The sequence below is a fragment of the Manis javanica genome, chromosome 17 (genome assembly GCF_040802235.1).
Source record: "Manis javanica isolate MJ-LG chromosome 17, MJ_LKY, whole genome shotgun sequence".
Classification (NCBI taxonomy): Eukaryota; Metazoa; Chordata; class Mammalia; order Pholidota; family Manidae; genus Manis; species Manis javanica.
In genome coordinates this window covers 44,959,406-44,977,241 of record NC_133172.1, presented here as the reverse complement: position 1 = coordinate 44,977,241, position 17,836 = coordinate 44,959,406, and the positions used below count along the sequence as shown (strand labels likewise).

Below are 17,836 nucleotides of genomic sequence, written 5' to 3'. Positions count from 1 at the left end.
ATAAACTGAAACAGAATTTTATTCAGAGTAATTATCTAAATGTTTCTCATAAAGGTTTGAAATTAACTACTTAAAGAAAATGTAAAAACTATCTGAAAGAAACATGTTCAATGTTCTATTAGTAATCTGAAAGAGAACATTTGCTCTTTGGGCCTCAATTTTTTTATTGGAAAAAAAAAAGGTAGAACTTGTGAATCTTAAAGGGATATGACAGTTCTACAAGTTTATAGAAGTCAACCTGGGATGGATTTAAAAGATTTTCCAAATGACTTTTAATAACAAAGCTTGAGTTTGAATTTTGACTGTGTCAGTAAATAGCTTTGTGGTCTGGTTTCAAACCTTTGTTTCTTCATCTATAAAATGATGCGGATACCAGCTACCTTCCAGTTTTTTTGTATGTAAATCACACGATACTGCTGCATATATGAATGAATGCATTTTTCACTTCCTAAAAGTACAAGTATTTTCCAGTGATTATTTATCGGTATTAGTCAAAAGGATACATTCATCTTAAGGACTTAGAATACATCTTTGAACATGGTCTTTATCAAGGTCATGAAGATACCAAATCATTTTCACTAGGGGCTTTAAGTGGATTTCAAGTTGGCATCATCCCAGAATCTGACAGTTGAGTGAGAGGACCTGTAATTTATGGTCTAAAAATGCTGGGATACTCAATGAGGTTAGACCAAAGGCAAGTCATGATGAAGATGCTTGATGAGAATAAGAAATACTGTAAATTTCTGGGATAAAAAGTACTTCAAAATACCTATTTATTTAAAAAAATTATTGCTACATACTCAATGACAATATTGATCATGGAAATGGATAAGTATTTCTCAAACATCTGTGATGTGCTTATACCTTGTCTAGGTAATTTGCATATATCATTCTGTATAGTCTTCCAGATAACACTACCAGATGGGTACAGCTATTCCTATTTTACAGATGGAGGGACTTAGATGTCCAGAGCCATGGAACAGATTTAAGATAGGAACCCAGGTGGTTGATACATGAATGTATGCAAGTGTACCTATCCATCTATCAATGTATCCAGGTATATATGTATATGTCTCTGTGTGTATTTCTGTATTTATGTAAGTAAAGAAAATAAAATTTAAACCTTATTTTCATATTGCTGAATCTTGGTCAAATAATAGAAAAGGTCTACCGCAAGTAAAGTCAACTTCAAGATTATGCCTATTCTACAAAATGAAGAAAAATGAAGGAAGAAGGAAATAAGATATCTGAAATTATTTGTGGATTTAGGAAGGGTTAGTAATTCTATGAACACTTTTACAGCAATAATAAAACCTCTTATAAGCTTGTATAACTCCATGGGAGGATGGAGAAAATGGGGGAAAGCAGAATTGAGTGTTCCATTGGGTCACCTTTTAACACAAGATTCACACATCATTAGGATGAATCAGTTCTGAGGAATTCCTCAGAAGAAGAAGGTATCTTACGAAAACTCCAGAGGCCCCAACAGTAATTTAATACATCACAGTTTAGTTCATGGCTTTTGGAAAAAAATAGAGCTGACCATATCAGGAAAGATAATCATTGCCATCAGCAAATCTGACAAAATAAAAAAAGAAGTATATGCAAAAATCTCTGTGGGAATATTCAGAGAACATGAGTGAGTGAGCATGAAGAGGTATTCATCCCAAGTCTAATCTCTTTTATGAAGCCTGCCTATTATCCCTTCCCTTTCACCTCCCTTCTGAACTCTGTTCCTCAGAACTCACTGTGTATCTCAAGTAGACTGGACCCCCTCCTCCATCACTGCTAAAGAACCTCAAGAATTGCCAGTGAATATCTACACCCTCTACTGATTTCTATTGAAGTTTATTCACCTGATTTCTCCCATTATCCTGCTCTATCCTGCCAAACATTATTCAAACTCTCTCTATTAAACTGTGAGCAACCTATCATTAGGGGCATATCTAATTATTCTATGTTCTGTGCACAGCATAGTGATTTATACATCATAGCTGCTCAATAATATTTGAGAAATTCTGTTTTCTTTACTGCTGGAGACCCACTAGTGCAGTTCTCAGTATGCTGCTGTCCAGCTTGCATTCCTTAAGAGAGATGTCATTATTTTTCTCATTAATCTCATGGCATATGTGAAAATTGAAGCTTATGGAGATTGTCCAAAGTCACATAATTAACTAATAAGTATGAATGCAAGTAAGGCTCCATGCTTGTAGCTGCCCACTTTGCCTCAAAAGACCACAACCAGTGAAAAGGACACTTTGGGACATTTATCTGTGCCATGAGAAAAGTTGCAATAAAAGCTCTAAGAGTCTGTTCTTGCAATGACATTTGCACACTTCCTCCCATACATGTAGGCACTCAAATGGCCCATACTTCCTGGCCTGCCCAACGTCTGAGAAGGGATTGAAGTCTCTGCAAAAATGTTCAGGAGATGTTCATGGGGTTCGTGATGCTCTTAGGTTATTTTTCCAGATTTATTTGGCCTCCTGGTACAAAGAATGAATTCCACATTGTTTCCTCTTAGAATAAAACTTAAAAATATATTTTTTCCTGATCCTACTCAGCCTTCCCACACTCTGCTCTTTGATGCTGGCTCTATTGTAGAGTTCATGATATTTAAAGCAAATGAAATCTTGTCTCATCTACTTCGTGCTCCACCAAGTTTCTTACTGTAAACTAGTCTAAATTAAAGGAAGATGACTGCTTTATTTTCAGAAGTAATATGGACTGTGACTCAAGATGTACACTATTCCATTAAAAGAGTCAAAACAGTTGGTATGAAAGTTATGAAAAACCTATTCATGGAATATATTTTATTATTTTATATATTTACATTTAATACTCAACACATCCTATGATTAATATCAGCATTTAATAATAAAAACATAGGATTAAAGGGATAATTTGTTGTGGTAAAACTAGTCAATAGCAAGTTAAGATTATGTTCAGATGTTCTGCATAAAATCCAGTTTTCTTCAATGACATTTTACTGAGCAATTCATGTGACTGCCTTGAAAATCACATAACATCATAAAGTGGAAGAAATAGCAAATAGCAGAGAATGCAATATAGTGTAAAAGCATAGTGTAGGGAAGGCAAGTAGACTTTGAAGCCAGAATGCATGGGTTCGATTCCTACATCCATAATTTACTATCTACGTAACTCTGTTCACGTTACTGAAGTTTTCTTTGCTTCAGTTTCCTCACTGGTAAAATAGAGGCAGTGATAGTACTTACTAATTATGAGGAGTAAATGAAAAGTGATAACTGCAGTGTGGTATGAGTTTGTTTACTCTCATGCCTTACTCCAGGTACTTCCTGTGCAAGAGATAATCTCACTTGTTTTTTAAGAACTAATATAAAATCTTGCAAGAACAAGATTTAACACCCTAGATCCTGCTATATATGTATATATACATTCACAATAGAAGCAATGGAACATATCTATATTGTATTTGGTTGGGCTTCCACTCTCTTAAAGTTTGCTTACAGGGTTAGAAGGATAAATTTAGAGATAAGAACAAATATATGTATATATATATATATTTTCTTGGAGATTTTTTGAATAGGTATTTGGTTTTCAATATTACTGTAGGTATGTGAAATAACCCAGGGTTTAAGAATTATAAAAGCCAGATTCTGAATTATGGAAGGAGGGAGCCTTTTTCTAAGTGCTTCCTTTACTTCTCTGAGTTTCTTGAATCTTAAGCAATTTGGCATCTTGAAAGTTGAACTGATGGCAATAGACAAGTTCAATTTCTCTGATTTTCCAAGGAAACTCACTGATGTACTTTATTTTTATTTTGTGATTAGGTCCCTCACATTAATAAAAGAATCCAGACCATCTGCAATTCTGATTACTAGTCTGTCTTAGAAAATGAGGGAGATTTATTTAACTAGTTTTGAGGAACTAATCTGAAATTCATTAGCAATTCATTTTTCCTGGTTATACATTAAATTAGGAAGCAGTGAATTTGAAATCAGCCTGGATCCTTAATGCACAGGGGAAAAGACTACTAAGAAACTACCTTTAAATAGTTTAAATATAAATAGAGAAATTTCTTGATTATAATTAAGTAAACATTATTTTCTGAGATTCCACTAACTGACTTACTTTTAAATAATTTCCTTGGAGAATATTCAAGCAGATGTACATATGTAAATATTGATGAGAGTTCAGTGGAAGGAGGCCCAATTTTAAAATTAGACCAATGTAAGTTCAAACCCCAGGACTGCCTTTTCCTAACAGCCAGGTCTTGGAAGACTTATTTATTTAACCTCTTTTATTCTTAGTTTCCTCATTTGTAAAAATGAGAAAAAAAGTACTTTAGGCATACAGGCAACTTTCATCTTTATAGTTGTCATTCACTTCTTTGCCCAATCTTGTCTCTGATAATGCCCCTAGGGCTTGTGTGTGTGTGTGTGCGTGCGTGTGTGTGTGTGTGTGTGTGTGTGTGTGTGTGTGTGTGTAACTGTTCTGTAAGACTGAAGGATTTTTAACATAATGTACATAGATTGATGTAAGAATTCAAAGACCTGATGTCTGAAAAATCCCTTATACTTGGTTAGGAATAATAATAATACGCTGATTGAGAGTGAAGAATGTAGAGAAAGGACATTTTTTTTTAAATAAGAAAATGGAAAGCTTAGAAACAGAACATGATTGCTGGTACTGTTCAGTGAATAAATTTACTTTATTATACAAGGGATAAATTATTTGGTTTCTATGAAATGTACATTCTAAGAGTTTTTTACATGGCCATGCATGCAATATATTATGTTTTATAGGTATAAAGACTAACACAATTTCTGGAGACTGCAACATTATAAATTAGAATATAAAAAAGGGCCAGCTTTGAAATTCTTGTCAACACAAAAAGTGAAGTGCCGCACTGAAGTTCTGAAGGAGTCTTCACAGGAAGAAAATTAAATCTTATGTGGAAGAGGGCCATTAGATGATCTCATTGCCTCTTATTTCTCCCACTGGATTGACTGCATTCTGTGAAAATATTCCAGGTATTCTGGATGTCTTTGGACCCGTCAGTTCCACTTACTGGCATTGCTGTGGATGCAGAACCTGGGCTGAGAAACGTGAAAGCTTGTCTTTTAGGAGACTTGTTGGGTTAGGCGGAAGTTGATGGAGAATAGACAGCCTGCTGCTTAGGGAGTTCTCCCTGTGCGTGGCTAGCACTAGAGAGGACTCAGCTATACCCCCAAGCAGGTGGGACAGGGAGAGTCTGGTGCCCAATATGGGACATAGTAAGAATTCGTCTCATTATATTTATTTGTGCTGATCAGGAAGTGGACCCAGTTGGGCTCTAGCAATGCTCTTTGTGGTGAGAAAGAACAGGTAAGAGGATGGAAGGAGTGTTTTCGATGGACTGAGAGGAATATAGTCATCCAAACAAAAAAGTTAAGATGCTCCGACATCATTTGCCTAATAGAACTTTATCATATTTGCCTTTTAGAGTCAATTATATGCCAGTTGTCTTACCCCCTATATGGGATCATCTGTTTATTTTAAATCCTTCAAGAAATATTCAGAAGGTAGCTAATTCTACCTGATCACTTGAGTTATTCTGTGTAATAAATGTTGAAGCCCAACATACTCTTTCTGGCTTTTCCCTTTTTCATTTCATTTTACTGAAAAAGAAGATTGAAATTCTCCCTGATTTTATGTTACTTAGTACTGATTAGCTTGTCAGCATTTCTTTCTTTTTAAAAATATTGCACTTTAATTCATTCCTGGAGGCTATGCTACCCAAGAGAAAGTATTTTCAAAAGCACTATAATATCTGACCCCAAATTTTTATTCTCAATTGCTATGATTTATACCATTTTCAGTCAGGACTAATGTCCTCTGGTAGAAACAATCATTATTAATATAGTCATTAATCTGGATTGTGTTAACTAGTGACAACTCTAGAAATTTATTTCATGTGAACTCCCTTGGGTCCACTGGAACATTTAATGATGACTTGAGTTATGATACATTTTAATACTTTTAAGTAGGTATAATGGCATTTATTTAAATAGAATTATAGTCCGTCTTTCTATTTAGATATTCACTATATTGTAGCATCTATAAATTATTCTGAAGTTATTCTCTTGTAATAATAAATACTGAGGAAAATGAAAAAAGATTAGTAACAGATGGAAGAAAAGAGGAATGCCAATATCGGTAACAGCCAACAGCTGCAAATAATCTACTATGTGTTAAGGATTTGGTTAATATTCTATATTCAATACTTAATGTAATCTGCAATATAGCACATGAATTAGAAATAGCAATTTTATTCTCATTTTACTAATGAGGACACTGAGATCAGGGAGGTTAAACGATGACCTACTCAGTACTTTCATAGAAATAAAATATACATGTGGCCAGTGCACAGAAGTGGGGAGACATGAGCCTCAGGCAGAAATTCGTTTTGTGTCATGTCATAGCATGTGCTTTCAGCATTTTCCCCAAATTCTGAACTTTCTCTGGGTCTTTATATCACTCACTCAAGATTTTAATACTGACAGAAGCACCCACTTACCAGATATTATGGAACTTTTTTTCCCATGACACATTTAAGGCTTAGCATAACAAAGAACGTTCTAATAAATGCTAAATTGGGTTATAGTTAGTTCCTAGAGGGATATCTACATTAACTTATTTTTGCACAAATACAGTGCTTTCATTTGATCCCAAAGCTTTGAGTTTTATATACTCTCATATACACACTGGCTGATATTAAAATACCCATTAATTGATGCTTTTAACAATACTGGCCTAGAAAGGATTGATTATTTTTGTCATGGAAGAAAAAAATCGCCAAACAGTTCTATGGCTATAATCCTGTTGATGATGCAAATCATTTCTTTAAACTAGTAACAAAACTCAAACCACTAGTGTCTACCCTCAAATAGCAATATGCTTGGATATTCTGCATAATTGAGAATAATCTATATCACATAATACTTTTTACAGAAGAGACATTTCTTTAAGGATTTAAATAAATACTGATCATTTGATACCCACAGTTTTATGTCATGTCACATTGTACCATGTATATTACAAGTTTGGCCAATATTGTGTTAAAACCATTAACTTGTGGGTATATTAACCCCATCTAGAATATGTGTGTAAAACTCAAAATTTGGGTCAAAACAGTGTTATGGAAGTACCACAATTGTGCCATCAAAGCAATGAAAATATGTATCTTCCTGGATAGAAGGATTTCATAGCATATATTGCTATTTTGCCTCATTTCCTGGACTAAAATATTTGTATCCACTTTTTGTTAACAAACAGAAGACAACCAGCTACCTTAAGAAGGAAGTAAGTTTAACAGAAAGATATTATTAGTTCATAGGAAAACAAGAGAACAAAGGAGGCTGATGTACACACACTGCAGATTTTATTCACTGTTTCTGCCCTCCTTCTCACCTCAAGTAACAGATGCTGGCTCCACTTTAAAATGAACCCTAAACTCTCTCTATACTTTTGCATTCCTACCTCAAGATGCTACGTCCTAAGAGAAGCCAGGTCATGTGACCATGTTCTAGCTACCAAAAAACGGGAGAAGCAGAAAGTAAAAAGAGATGGCAGTTTTTTCCAGGGAAATGATTGAATAGATTTGGTCATCTTTATTGATTCCAGGGAGTATTTTTACCACTGAACTAAGTTAATTGGGTGGTGGGAAAAAGGGAAGGGGAAGCAATAAATATGGCAAAACACTGTGTTCAAACATATTCTTTAGGATTGAAATCATAACAACTTTTCAGTAAAAACGAAAATGGTCAAACTACAAACAGAGCACTTTTCAAGGAGAAGAGGTCAAATTTTAGTTAGGCTTCTGCATAGATGGGGTAGATTTATCGTAATAGCTTTTAAGCCTCTTTTCACTTGTATTCCTGTGCCCTGCCATAGGGATGGAAAAAAAGTCACATTTTTATATTAATTGTGGGCCTCCTTCCTACAGGTTTGACATATGAGATCTTAAAAATTATTTCAAAGCAAACTGAAATCATAACCAAATTACACAACATAGTGGTAGCAACTGATTCTCCCCAAGTGGTAGCAACTGATTCTCCCCAGTCACATTCTTCAGAAAAACTAATGGAGCCCATAAAATCTTAAAGCGTTGACAGAGAAACAGTACATGATTTAAAAGATACAGGAAGAATTTTTATATAAAAGTGAATTGAATGCCTATAATGAGAAAATATCTGGTAAACATATCCGAGAGTTATATGAATAAAGTTACACACTTCCTGTGTGACTTATTTGATAGTTTTTGGTTGTTTAAGGGATTTCACAGTTGCAAATACAGTTTCTTCGTTCTTAATATAACAAAAAATTAACAATAATTAAGCCAAGCAACATTAACTTGCCTTCAGTGAAGCAAACCTATAATCAATTACTTATTTTATTTTCATAATGACATGATGAATGATTAATAACCTCCCCCTAATATCTGTGTCTTTAAGCTTACCTAAAATACACACATCCTGGTGGTAAAAAAAATATGGGCAAGCCTTGGATCCTGCCATTCTTGAAAAAAACAAACAGCAACAGGAAGAATTTCCAAAGCATTGACAGTTTTGTCATTGCCCTGGTTTCTATTCCATTTAACTGAACTGCTAGCCCCTGGTTTCATTTATTGTTCCCACTTCTGCTTTTTGAATATTTTCCCCATCTTGATTTCCTTGGATCAGCCTTGATGGTCTCTAAGACTCAGATTCTTATGACATTTTTTTATCTGCTCTGATAAGCAAATGCCAGACATATGTAAGTCTTACTCCCAACTAAACAGCCCTGACATCATTCCCAAGGTCCAGATTGATAAGTATTATTCTCCCTTCTGGAGATACACATTAACAGAAGTTCAGTGGGTTAAAGTAACTTTCTCCAGTATAGCTTTTCTGCTATTGTTCTGTGAAAACATCTGCCTAAAAACTCCCCAAAGTGAATATAAATGTAGAAAAAAACTTCAATTGTTATAATTCATACAGCTAAAGTTTTATTGTGCATTATTTAAAAACACATGTAAAATATTAAGAATTTATCTGAAAACAATTTAAATGACATGAAGTTCTTTTAATTTAAATAACATGAAATGAACAAATGACCTTAGTCATTTCTGGATCATTTCTTTCTCTGGATGATTGCCATAGTCTACCAACAGATCAATCTGACTCTTGCATCTTCCCAACCAATAAATTCTTCCCACTTTCTAAAATAAGAATGCAAACCTATCTCCCACCCCAAACACACCCACTTATAATTAATCAGGGTCTCTTACAGTGAAAATGTCAAAAGGGTCCCTCCTGCTTGCTCTCTTCCTACCTTTTCATTACTTCATTACCATTGATCATTTCCACTATTTTGATTCTCTGTCTCTCTCTCTCTCTGTCTCTCAATCTCTCTAACCGAGTTCCTTACAAATGCTCCATTGTCTTTTCATATATTGGATCCACTGTAGGAAATATCCCCAATCCAGATACCTCCTCCAAGATCCAAGTCTCATATTACTTCCTCCATGAAGATTTCTTTATAAATCAGAAGTCAATGATTGCCAAGTGATAGAATACCCAAACTGCATAGGTTTAGCAAAAGCGAGTTATCTGACTTTGTCAGATAAAGTTGAACATCTCATCCCCTGCACCCCACTTTACCCGGAACTTGTTCTTTATTTTAATTCTTATCTTGGAAGAAAAAATATGTATTAATTTATTTTTCCCAGTAGATTTTAAGGCCACAAGTCAGGGTCTGATGTAGAGTAAGAATCTGATACATTAGTTTGAGTACATCTTACACCTAAAGGTACTTGTAATCAAAGAAAGAAATTAGAAACATATTTCTTGATATATTGGGATTCTAGAGCATGACTTTTAGTCCATTATCCTTAAATAACTGTACTGTCCAGCATAAAACTTTAACCAGTTGGGTTTTAAATTTGTGGAAGTGGGAGGAGCAGTAAGATATAGGAGAGAGAGAGGAGCTTTGACAAACTCTAGAATGAAGAAACTTCTGTGTTCTGAACTTGTAAGATATAGGGAATGTTATTTATGAAGTACAGTTTTCTATAAAAATAAGCTCATATTGATTTTGATGACTTCTCTTTTTTATATCCCTAGCATCTGGTGAATGTTATTGTTGCGTTAAAGCTTGGTACCTCAATCCAGACAGTAACTGCAGTTCAGTGGGTGAGCCAGACCTCTTCTGAGTCAAGAATCCTCAATCATAAATCTCTAAATAACAAACATTCATCAAAGGTCTTGTGACACATTTTCCATTTTGAGTTCTACATTTTCTGGTTAGATCCTGCAAGGAAATAAGCAAGTGAAACTTATGGTATTTATCAGACAATATGATGCACTTTTATATTGTGAAAATATTTATATGACTAAGTTGTACCAGATAGTAGTGCATATCCTGAATTCATATGTTACATTTTCCCCAGAAGATACATTCTTTTGAAACTAGATATATACAGAGAGATATGAGAGCAATTTTTTTTGGGGGGTGACTTACTAGAAATTTCTCTATCTTAAAACAAAGCACAACATACAAACAGTATTGGGTAATACTTGAATTTTGAGATATTTAAATTTCAGGAAAATATTTGTTTTTCTTTTCCTCACTGAATGCAGCTGTAAGACTTGGACAGAATAAATATAGCAGCTATTTGAGGACTCTTAAAACTAAAGAGTAGCAGACAGACTGGGGAAGAAGACAGAGATAATATCTTTCTCTCCCCCTTTGAAGTCTCTGAGCCTGAATTTAAAGCAGCCCCAAACCAAGAAGTGGGCCTTGGCCCAGACAAAGAGAGATGAAAAGGAACTCTCCTATTTCTTACTTGAGCATCAGGAAAAACATAACCCAAAGTTCATAGAGAGAGGAAGAAATCTCCTGTTTTCTATTATTGTTCTTTTCTTCATTCTGCTGTGCCCAAGATAGCCCTCAGGCACCTACAGTGACTGGATGAACTTTGATTTCAAGGAGGTGGAGTGAGCCTCCTGGTCATTTTTTTCTCTTTCCTCTTGCCACTTAGTTCCAAATGCAGTGCATTTGCAGGAAGTATATGGAAGCACAGAGTAAATGAAGACCAATTTTCTGTCTGAAGGACCCTGAGAAATCACACAGTGTGAGGGATAGTGTGAAGAGGTAGGAATTTAGGAAAAAGGACACCATACAGTTGTTTATGAATTCCTGGAATCACCCATGAGCTCCTGCTACATGGCTCTGACCCTGAAAAGCATTAACGAGACATTAAGAAAGACTCATAGGACAGTCCACACTCTAGTTTCCACACTGGATAGTATCCACAGGGAATGATTCTGAATACCTCTGCAAAAGCTTTGAAAACAAAACTGTGATATTAAATACTAATTCAGTGGCTTTCATAACTATAGGACTAGTCAAATTATATTTCATCCTTAGGGACACTGATAATTTGTGGCATTTCAGGAAATGGTCCATTTCATGCACATTGCTAAGTTTATGTGTGTACAGTTGTTTATACTAGTCCCTTAAAACTCTGTAATGTCTAGGGCATCTGTCATGATATCCTTGCATTCTTACTATTTTTTTACAGCTTTATTGACGTATAATTGAGATACCAAAAAAAAATCGCACAAAAATCATGTATGCATTTTGATGAGTTTGGACAAATGCACACAACCTTGATACCATCATCACAACCAATTTAAGGAACGTATCCATCACTTCCAAGATACCTTGTGTTCTTTTTTCTTCCTCCCTCCCTCCCTTCTTCCCTCCCTCCCTCCCTCCCAGTCTCTCTCTCTCTCTCTCTCTCTCTCTCTCTCTCTCTCTCTCTTTCTTTCTTTCCTTATTTTTGGGAAGGACACTCAGCATAGGATCCACCCTCCTAACAAGTTATTAAGTACACAACAGCATATTGTTAACTACAGGCAAAATGCTGTAAAACAGGTATCTAGAACTCATTTGTCAAATGAAGCTTTATACCCATTAGATAAAAAAAACTATATCTCCCTTTTTTCCCCATTTTTAAAAATGTTGGAAGTCCATGTTATTGATTAGAGATCTTTCTTTTTACTAAAAGAAAAATTTAATGCTATACATTTTCCTTTATGTACTCTTTTGTTGCATCCCACAAATTTTGATATGCTGTATTTTCATTTTTGTAAAGTTCAACATATATTTTGTTAGGCAGGTTTTGTTCCTTTGGGGTTGTTGGACTGAGAGCCTGAATTTATCCCTGGCTGTTGGCTGGATGCATCCTTCATATCCTTGACTTTTGGGTTTCTCCACAGATCAGCTTACACTATGGCAGCTAATCTTCACTAGAATGAGAGACTGAGAAAGCAAGAGAGACCGAGCAAGCTCTATAACCTAGTCTCAGAAGTCATATCCCATTATTTTGCTGTATTCTGTGGATTAGAAGCACGTCACTAGATCCAGCCTAAACTCATGGAGAGAAGATTAAACAAGGACATGAATATCAGAAGGTAGGCATTATTGAAGACATCTTAGGAATTGCTGTTGGACACAGACACAAAAAACAAGCAAATAAATAAGCAGATAATCAAACCAAAGATGGAGGCATTGAAAGGACCCAGTCACTAATGATAACCTGACTAGATAGGCAGACTGACCTCTTTCTCAACACATTATCAAAGGCAGTGTCTGTGTTATGCTGCATTAACATAAATTCTTATGAGATGAACTCTTAGATTTCTGTTACTCTTCTTAGTCAGCAAAAAGGCTGGTTCCCCCATCCAGCACAATAAGAGAAATACTAGCATTTGCACTTGCTTGCTCTCTGATTTCAGTTCAGGCATTAACTCAGCTCCATTCTCTTCCATTTGATAGAAACACTGTCTTCCAGTCTATTTTTACCTCTTTCCAAGCACTGATTCTGAGTCAGGGAAAACACACTGTACCCCTGGGACACAGGAAGCAGGGCAGAGCTACTGAAACCACCTGCAAACAGGGCCAATATGTTTCAAGCAAAGTCAGTGAAATTGCTCCCACAGGGCCATGTAGCTAGAAGATTCCAAGAGGATGTAAGAATGGCTCTACCTCACTGTTTCCTTCTAGCAGATGTTGGACAAGGGCTTTCCATGGAGTCGGTTCTTGAGACTGGTATGGATTTTATGCAAATGAAAACTCATTCAAGGTTTATCTTGTTTCTACATAAAAATGCATACAGGAAAATTTCACTTCCCAAGTGCTAACTTCATGCCATAAACTGTGCTGTCTTTTTATATTTATCTCAGTAAATACTGTCGTTCTATAATTCTTGTTTTAAGGATGTACTGTCTGAGGCTCAGATGTTATACAATTTGCCCATGTATGCTAAGGCAGGGAGGAGCTATGTTCCTCATCCTATGTTGTCTAATGACAAAGCTTGATTTTTACATGAATTAACTCCATTTAAAGAGACTTAAACTACACATCTTCAGAAAAAGATCATACCAGTAGATAATTCATTCTTTTTAATATACTTTGTAGATGTCTATATTACTTTCTAGACATCATGTTATGAACTGGGGATATAAACTGGAATAAAGACTTTAGTATCTTTTTTGGTGGAAGTTCACAGTCCACTGAGAATGGATTATACAAATATTATAATATTTTATAATACAATGTATTAAGAACTAATAAAACATTATCAAAGCATTATAGGGTATTAAAAGTTGGAAGAAGCTTTATAGGCAAGGCCAGTTTTGTTTACTAGGACACAGTGCAAAAAACCTTTGACTTTTTTAGGGTCTGTCTGAAGTAATATAGGGGGAAAGGCATCAATCCAGAGGGGCTGGGATAATCTTTGTATGTTTTAGGGAATAATTGGTTTCTAATACTTCATGTTATTGAATGAATAAATGAACAAATGGGTCCATGGCTATGGTTCTAGCAATTATTTGAGAGGTGAATTACATGCTGGTATAAGTCAATTACAATAATGCTTGTGCTTGCCTTACAAAATAAATACCTCTAAGGTTTTTTAACATATTGGATTAATATCTAAATACAAGTAGCTCTTAACATGCTAATTAGATGTCAATTGTGTTCTGCAAAAGTAAATACAAACATTTGTAACGGTAACTGAAGTTGCTATGATTGCTTATTAATTATAGCTTTCAAACATGTTAATTGATGCAGCTGAGGAAAACCCCCATTCATGATTCAAGAGGACACATTAACCCATTTTTTCTTGTTGATTGTGTACTTCCTGCAAGATGGGCTAGTTTCAGTATATTTACTATTTACTGCTGGATATATTCAAAGACTTATTTCTGAGACAGGTAACTGAGTGGATGGCCACCTAGAAAATAGAGTTTTGAAATAAGTAAAATAAAAGGTAATTGAGCAAAGGGGTTTTAAATCTACTATCCACTAAAACATTCATAGAAGAATGATGGCTTACACATCTTTTCACAGCCTCAAGGTAAGGCTGATGCTCCATAACCACCTTTCTAGCTTCACCCTAATTGGAATTAGTCGTGTTCTTTTCTGAACTTTCAAAGCAGACTCCTTAGAACTCAGATATAGGCTTGTCAGATCCCATCTCCTGTCACCTCCCTTGATCTCAGGAACCTAGGCTATTTCACATTTTTTTATTGTTTTTTTTTGAATTTTATTTTGGTATCATTAATCTACAATTACATGAAGGACATTATGTTTACTAGGCTCCCCCTTCACCAAGTCCACCCCACATCCCCGTTCACAGTCACTGTCCATCAACATAGTAAGATGCTGCAAAATCACTACTTGTCTTCTCTGTGTTGCACAGCCCTCCCCGTGCTCCCCCACAATATACATGCTAATCATAATGACCCCTTTCTTTTTTTCCCGCCTTTATCCCTCCCTTCCTACCTGTCCTCCCCAGACCCTTTCCCTTTGGTAACTATTAGTCCATTCTTGGGTTCTGTGCTTCTGCTGCTGTTTTGTTCCTTCAGTTTTCTTTTGTTCTTATATTCCACATATGAGTGAAATCATTTGGTACTTGTCTTTCTCCGCCTGGCTTATTTCACTGAGCATAATACCCTCTAGCTCCATCCATGTTGTTGAGAATGGTAGGATTTGTTTTTTTCTTATGACTGAGTAATATTCCATTGTGTATATGTACCACATCTTCTTTATCCATTCATCTACTGATGGACATTTAGGTTGCTTCCATATTTGGCTATTGTAAATAGTGCAGCAATTAACATAGGGGTGCATCTGTCTTTTTCAAACTGGAGTGCTGCATTCTTGGGGTAAATTCCTAGAAGTGGAATTCCTGGGTCAAATGGTATTTCAATTTTGAGCATTTTGAGGAATCTCCATACTGCTTTCCACAATGGTTGAACTCATTTACATTCCTACCAGCAGTGTAGGAGGGTTCCCCTTTCTCCACAACCTCGCCAACATTTGTTGTTGTTTGTCTTTTGGATGTTAGCCATCCTTACTGGTGTGAGATGATATCTCATTGTGGTTTTAATTTGCATTTTCTGATGAAAAGCGATGTGGAGCATCTTTTCATGTGTCTGTTGGCCATCTTAATTTCTTCTTTAGAGAACTGTCAATTCAGCTCCTCTGCCCATTTTTTAATTGGATTATTTGCTTTTTGTTTGTTGAGGTGTGTGAGCTCTTTATATATTTTGGATGTCAACCCTTTATCGGATCTGACATTTACGAATATATTCTCCCATACTTTGGATACCTTTTTGTTTTATTGATGGTGTCCTTTGCTGTACAGAAGCTTTTCAGCTTGATATAGTCCCATTTGTTCATTTTTGCTTTTGTTTCCCTTGCCCGGGGAGATATGTTCAAGAAGAGGTCACTCATGTTTATGTCTAAGAGATTTTTGCCTATGTTTTTTTCTAAGAGTTTTATGGTTTCATGACTTACATACAAGTCCTTGATCCATTTCGAATTTACTTTTGTGTATGGGGTTAGACAATGGTCCAGTTTCATTCTCTTACATGTAGCTTTCCAGTTTTGCCAGCACCATCTGTTGAAGAGACTGTCATTTCCCCATTGTATGTCCATGGCCCCTTTATCGAATATTACTTGACCATATATGTTTGGGTTAATGTTTGGAGTCTCTGTTCTGTTCCATTGGTCTGTGGCTCTGTTCTTGTGCCAGTACCAAATTGTCTTGATTACTGTGGATTTGTAGTAGAACTTGAAGTTGGGGAGTGAGATCCCCCCCACTTTATTCTTCCTTCTCAGGATAGCTTTAGCTATTTGGGGTCTTTGGTGTTTCCATATGAATTTTTGAACTATTTGTTCCAGTTCATTGAAGAATGCTGTTGGTAGTTTGATAGGGATTGCATCGAATCTGTATATTGCTTTGGGCAGGATGGCCATTTTGACATTATTAATTCTTCCTAGCCAGGAGCATGGGATGAGTTTCCATTTGTTAGTGACCTCTTTAATTTCTCTTAAGAGTGTCTTATATTTTCAGGGTATAGGTCTTTCACTTCCTTGGTTAGGTTTATTCCTAGGTATTTTATTCTTTTTGATGCTATTGTGAATGGAATTATCTTCCTGATTTCTCTTTCTATTAGTTTATTGTTAGTATATAGGAAAGCCACAGATTTCTTTGTGTTAATTTTGTATCCTGCAACTTTGCTGAATTCCGATATTAGCTCTAGTAGTTTCAGAGTGGAGTCTTTAATGTATTTTATATACAATATCATGTCATCTGCAAATAGTGACAGTTTAACTTCTTCTTTACCAATCTGGATTCCTTGTATTTCTTTGTTATGTCTAATTGCCATGGCTAGGACCTCCAGTACTATGTTGAATAACAGTGGGGAGAGTGGGCATCCCTGTCTTGTTGCCAATCTCAGAGGAAAAGCTTTCAGCTTCTTGCTGTTCAGTATGATGTTGGCTGTGGATTTATCATATATGGCCTTTATTATGTTGAGGTACTTGCCCTCTGTACCCATTTTGCTGAGAGTTTTTATCATGAATGGATGTTGTTGAATTTTGTCGAATGCTTTTTCAGCCTCTATAGAGATGATCATGTGGTTTTTGTCTTTCTTTTTGTTGATGTGGTGGATGATGTTGATGGATTTTCTAATGTTGTACCATCCTTGCATCCCTGGGATGAATCCCACTTGGTCATGGTGTATGATCCTTTTGGTGTATTTTTGAATTCGGTTTGCTAATATTTTGTTGAGTATTTTTGCATCTACACTCATCAGGGATATTGGTCTGTACTTTTCTTTTTTGGTGGGGTCTTTGCCTGGTTTTGTTATTAGGGTGATGTTGGCTTCATAGAATGAGTTTGGGAGTATTCCTTCCTCTTCCAGTTTTTGGAAAACTTTAAGGAGAATGGGTGTTATGTGTTCTCTGTATGTCTGATAAAATTCTGAGATAAATCCATCTGGCCTGGGGGGTTTGCTCTTTGGTAGTTTTTTGATTACTGCTTCAATTTCGTTGCTGGTAATTGGTCTGCTAGATTTTCTGTTTCTTTCTGGGTCAGTCTTGGAAGGTTGTATTTTTCTAGGAAGTTGTCCATTTCTCCTAGGTTTCCCAGCTTGTTAGCATATAGGTTTTCATAGTATTCTCTAATAATTCTTTGTATTTCTGTGGGTCCATCGTGATTTTTCCTTTCTCGTTTCTGATTCTGTTGATGTGTGTTGACTCTCTTTTCCTCTTAATAAGTCTGGCTAGAGGCTTATCTATTTTATTTTCTCGAAGAACCAGCTCTTGGTTTCATTGATTTTTGCTATTGTTTTATTCTTCTCAATTTTATTTATTTCTTCTCTGATCTTTATTATATCCCTCCTTCTGCTGACCTTAGGCCTCATTTGTTCTTCTTTTTCCAATTTCGATAATTGTGACATTAGACCATTCATTT

General features: G+C 35.6%; 1 long non-coding RNA gene across 2 annotated transcripts in view; it reads right to left on the bottom strand.

The window, feature by feature from the left end:
• Nucleotides 1–17,836, bottom strand: part of LOC140847233 (uncharacterized) — a 134,298-nt gene that overhangs the window by 30,062 nt on the left and 86,400 nt on the right. The window contains exon 3 of one of the 2 annotated variants that reach the window (XR_012127029.1): nt 10,180–10,314. The exons of the other annotated variant lie outside the window; for it this stretch is intronic. This is a non-coding gene — a long non-coding RNA (uncharacterized lncRNA). Of the gene's footprint in view, nt 1–10,179; nt 10,315–17,836 lie in introns of those variants that run through there. 2 annotated transcript variants of the gene reach the window in all.